This window comes from Aphelocoma coerulescens, chromosome 4 (genome assembly GCF_041296385.1).
Source record: "Aphelocoma coerulescens isolate FSJ_1873_10779 chromosome 4, UR_Acoe_1.0, whole genome shotgun sequence".
NCBI classification, from domain to species: Eukaryota; Metazoa; Chordata; class Aves; order Passeriformes; family Corvidae; genus Aphelocoma; species Aphelocoma coerulescens.
The window spans coordinates 15488952-15494408 of NC_091017.1; positions in this window are offsets into that span (position 1 = coordinate 15488952).

The window sequence follows — 5457 nt, forward strand, 5'->3', positions numbered from 1 at the left end:
GTCTTAGTACCTGGTGTGAACCCTTTGGATTAGTAAAGCAGCAGAAACAATGCCAGTGTCAACAAACCAGGGAAGAGCTCGAATAACTCTCACTCTAAAACTGTGTTTATAATGAACTCCTGGAAACGAGAACCAATCCCTCCACTCTGACTTACAAACACAACACCGGAAGCACACAAACCAAATCCTGTTCTGCTGGGGAAGTGCTCAAACATAGGGTCTTGTCTGTAGTGTGGGCTACCTGTGTCATGCAAGTCTGGAAACTTAGGATATTCCCAGCCGGTGTAAGCCAGGTGTTGGTGTGTTCCCACACTCCGTTGGTGCAGGCTCACAGCAGTGCTGAGTTTTGCCTCTTCTCCTAGAAATTCCTCCCATCCTTCCCTGGACAGCATCTTTCTCAAAAGTGTTGTTTTGGCCTATGTGTGAAACGTGGGACAGCGAAACAGGCCTCAGCACTCATCAGGGAAGGTCAGACAGACCTATGCCTGGGCTGGTGTGTCCCTCTTCATGGCTTTTGTGGGTGGCAGCCAGAGCTGCTGCTGACCAGGAGTTTGGGGAGAAGGGGAGTGAAAGAGGCCATAGCTGTGTGACCTGTACCCAGGCAGATGGGACCTGGTGCAAGGGTTGATCAGGGTCCCCTCCAGGGACTCTGGGGTGCTGCAGAGATGCCCCCTTCACCTGGCCCTGCTGCCCCCAGGGACCCTTGTGGCTGGGTCTGCCCTGTGCTTCTCAGCAGCTCCTGCATTGATTCTGTCTTCAGTCGAGGGAATAGTCCGTAGTGAAACAACACAGCACTGCAACTTTTTCTCTCCAGACACAATGCTGGAGAGAAAATCATCGGGAAGAGGGTGTATCATTTGATGGGAAAGTTTTTGGCAGGAGTCTGTAACATTAATGTATTTGTTCATGTTGCTATTGCTGCTAAAATGTAGCTCCCCAAAGAATCTCAGCTGACATAACAATCTTTGTGTAATTGTGAGGCATTGCTCTCGCGTTTCTCTCATGTCTTCATTCTCTGCTGCTTAACCTCTTCACCCTCGCCCTCATCCTCGCCTTCTTCAGGCTTGTCTCCTGCTGCGTTGCTGCTAGAAATCACTCTGCTCTCACTCTGTCAGCTACTTACTTATTTCCAAATCACTTCCTTTATTTTACTTCTCAGATTCCTCCACTTGTACAGCAATATATCTGTCTGTGTGTGCTCTCCTACATTTTCCCTCCTGCTGGTTCTTTGACAATATTTCCATCCGAGGCTCAGGGATTATTTTGTGACACATTCTGTCTTATCTGCTATAACAGATTTTGCATGGTCCTTTTCAGTTGTAAATACATCGTCTTTGCTGCCTTTGTCTTCTGCAGACTTGAGGAGGCTTTCAAAGAGCTGCACTCAATTTGAAGAAAAAGTCATATAAGTCTTCTCTATGAAACTTATTAATAAAAAATTGTTTCATACATTCTGTTAAGGAGCTATTTAGGTATTTAATTCCTGCTGACCCGCATCCCAGCATAGAGGCTGCTCCCAAATCCCAGTTTCTTGGTGGCTGTTTCTGCATTGCTAGTCCTGTGCCTGCAGTAACATTGACAGCATGGATGGAGGGCACACCAGCAGTGCTGGGAGAGATGGACCCAGCTGTGAGGTGCTGACTGATGCTTCGTTTCCTCATTTTTTCATTCCTATATTGGTTTCAAAGGAGAAAGCTCAAAAGGAGATTTGAATTCTCTGCCACTCAAAGCTACAGCAGAACACAAGTGTAGCAGCAGAAAATTGCAGGCATACGTGCACTGAATTGGTGTTTGAACACTGGAACAAGTTCTCTGATCTCTTTTCTGAATGGTGCCTGGATGAGCAGTGCTTTGGTACACATGGAGCTCCAGCAGACTCTGGTTGTGTTTAATGATAGGAAACCTTCAGTGAGCAGCAGTCTCTGCCCTCAGAAACCAAGCTCTGAGTCTGTGCCTGTGTTTGGATGACTTTGAGGGGGGAAAACCTTAGGTAGAGAGGGCTCTTTCCAGCCAGTCGGAGGGTACAAGTGTGTGGCTTTGAATGTATGAGAGTACAGGGTTGGCTGGATATGGATTCCATGCAGGTTTGTGCGGGATGGGGCCTGAAACACAGCTGACCCCTGCGAGCAGAGCTTCCAACCTGTGGGAGATGTACACCGGGCAACCTTCTGGGCCAGGAGATGCTGCCCTCTCTCTCTGCCCCTGTTCTCTGTCCAGGGCGGGGAAAGAAGCTGAGAAATGAAATGAGGCACGAAGGCTGCACGAGAGTCTTTTATCAGGTACATCTTCGTTTTTCAAGTGCCCATCATATCACACAAACTGCTCTTGAAGAGCCCTCCATTTACCCTCTCCCCTAATTAAATGTGCACTTCATTAATGTAAATTGGGGGTTTAATGCTCTTGTTGAAATTCTGAAGAAAGTGCTATGGCCTTGCGAAATGCTTAAGCATCATTGCAAATTAGATTAGGGACCAAGAAAGGCAGTAAAATTAGAATGATAATGGTTGATGTGGCTTCCTGACAGGCGTGACTATTCAGGGATCAATGGGATGGAGAACAGTTTCCCCCAGCCTAAAGCGAAAGGCAGGGACAGACGTCAGCCTACAGATGTGGCTTTTGGAAGCTCTTTCAATTAGTTTAATTTGGTAAATGGTGGGGATTTAGAGGCTCTTAGCCAGTCATACAAGACAAGAATACATTGAAATGTTTTTTCGCTTTTTAACATAAAATAGGATTGGCCACATTTGCATTTCTTAACGCCGGGGTGGGGAGGTGGAGGGGGAAGAGGGGGCTGGGAGGGGGTGGTGGTGGGTGTTTAACCAACTTGGGGCTTTAAAATGGAAATGCTGGCGCTGGAGCTCAGTTGGAGCTCTCCCTGCCGCAGCTCCGGGCGGCGGCCGCTCCCGAGGGGCAGGGCAGGGGGTGCTGCGGACCTCCGGGGAGGGTCCCTCGGCACAGCTTGGGAAGCGCTGGGGATGGGGTGGGGGGACAACACAGGTCCTTAAACACGGGGTGGGGTGCGATGGGGGATTTCTCTGGGCCCCCCGAACGGAGCCGAGTGCCCTCGTCTCTCTCTCGGGGCTCCAAATCGCCACTGCGCTCCCCTTCTCGTCCTCCCTTAATCGCTCTCTTTACCTCGGCAAGGTCGGGAGGGAAAAGGCAGCTGGAATCTGCAAACAGCGCTCCTTTTTGTGTCTCTGTCGGAGCCAGGAGTTGGAGCTTGTTTTTTAATCCCCTCACTGGATAGGCAATTGTAGTTAATGAGGTGGAAAACAAGTTCGACAGACAAGTGGCGCTGAGACTTGGCTGCGTTTGTGAGAGGAGGAGGTAAGAGGACGGTGCTCCTGACTGAGGATTTCTTTACTATAAATGTGCAAATAAAAAAAACCCCACCAAACCAAAAGCCAGGAACATCAGCTTTTATGGAAAGCTAATGCCTCAGAAACAAATCAAATGGTGCAGAGCTGTGCAGTGGTGCATAGGGTGACTCCGAGCGCTGCCTGCACGGAGCAGCCCCATTTAAGGGAGGTCCTCCCTCACCCGTAAAGCTGAGCTTTCACCGTGAGCCTGGCCAGTTAACTGGGCTCCAATAATATTCCCTAATCCTCTCTTGACAGAAAATAATTCACGTGCCGTGAGGGTGTGTGTTTGCCAGAGGGAGAGACTCTGCTTACTAGGAAAAAGCTCTTTGGGATCCAAAGGGTTGGGCAGTTCCTGGGCAGGGTAAGCCTTGCACAGGAGGAGGAGTAGAGCAGCACCCTAAATGGGGTGGCTTCCCTTGTGACTTTAGCTACTGCTTTAGCCACAGGACAGCATCCCTGTTAAACCTCGGCGGTTCAAAAGTTAGGTTTGGGATGTTGACCAAGGCGTTGCTGATGGACTCGTATCCATCCCTGTTTGAACAGCATTGCAGTAATGCAGCACCAGATGCCAGGAGCTCTGGGTGTCAAATACCAAGTGCCAGGCACAAAAGTACCACACATTTGGTAACTCCCTCTCTACTCCAGCCAGTGTAACGTGCAGCTTTGCTCAGTGCTGGGCAGCTTCCCTGAAGCAGCCTGTGAAATGGCTGGGTTTTTCTCACTGTGCATTCCAAAAGCAATCCCAGCCATCTGTCCCAGAGGAGGGGTGAGGCCTGGGACTTGAGCAACCGATTCCACAGAGCTCAGGATGGAGATGCCCTGTGACCAGCAGATGAGAAGCTCCTGCAAAGCTTGGCAGGCCAGTGCCTTGTGTGAGCTAGTGCTACTGGTCTTTCAATTTCATTAGCACTAAATTCACCTTTACAAAAATTAAATTTTTAAAAACTGCTTGGCTTGGCAAGGGCACCAGCTGAAAGATCAAGTTACTGTTTGTAAATGCCAGACATGAATTAATTTAGCAGTGCACTTGTCCTGACTTTATGAAAACATATCCCAAATATTGACTTTTTCTTTCTTCAGTAAAACCTCTTTTCCTTTGATGGGTGAGGCCTCTGTCTGTTTGCAGTGGGCTGGTGTTCACTCTTAAGCTTTTTCAGTATGCTGCTCATTTGGAAATGTGGACATGAAGTTGCTAGGTCTCTGCTGCCGCCTGGAGAGCTAGGTGAGAGAATTTAATGCTGCTTTTGGGATATGAGTACTTCCAGTAGACTCAGGGCAAACCTGAAAAGTGAGAGCTGTGTTATCTTTTAAACAGAGAGAGCGTAACATCATCAACTTTGAAAGAAAACTAGTAATCAGGTTTGGCTGCCAGCTACCCCAAAACTTTTTGCTGTGGAAGGGGGCAATGGCAGTCGTGCCTTGTTAACCTTAAAAGGGGGGGGGTGGGGGGGGAAGTGTTTAAAAAGAGGTGTGTGATTTTTAAAACAAGAAGACAGGCAGATGGACTCCTTGCAAGTCAGAGGAAGTATCTGAAGGTGCTTTTACTGTATGCCAGTTCACATCCTGAAAGCTGCAGCTACAGAGCCAGAAACAAAACCAACAAGCACAAAATAGGTAAAACAAAAGAGCAACCAGCTGGCAGAGCAGATGGAAAAATAACAGGGAAGGGGCTAGTTAACCTCAGGTCTTCTTCAGGCAATCAGTAAGTAGTTTGCTCCTGCAGGTCTCCCTGCATCCCTGTGGGCAGCCCGCTGGGAAGCAGAGGTTTTCCCTGCTGTAAGGGCATGATTAGGTGTGGCCCTGTGGATCACTCTCACTTATTCAGCTGTTAAAGCAGCTTAAACCCTTATAAGAACATTAACATTTGGGTGCCAATACCAGCTTGACCTTTATTCATAAAGTGCAAAGAGTTGGAAGTACAACAGATTGGTTGCCAGAGATTGCCTTTTATGTGCAGTTTAGAGGCTTTGATTTCTCTCCCCTTTCTTCCTTTAATCTGACATCGCTGCCTTGAATATGTTTGTGCTCTAAGTAAACAGGGCCAGTGAAGGCCTCCCTTTTTGAAGAACTGTGTGTCTGTGTGAGAGTGAGGTGG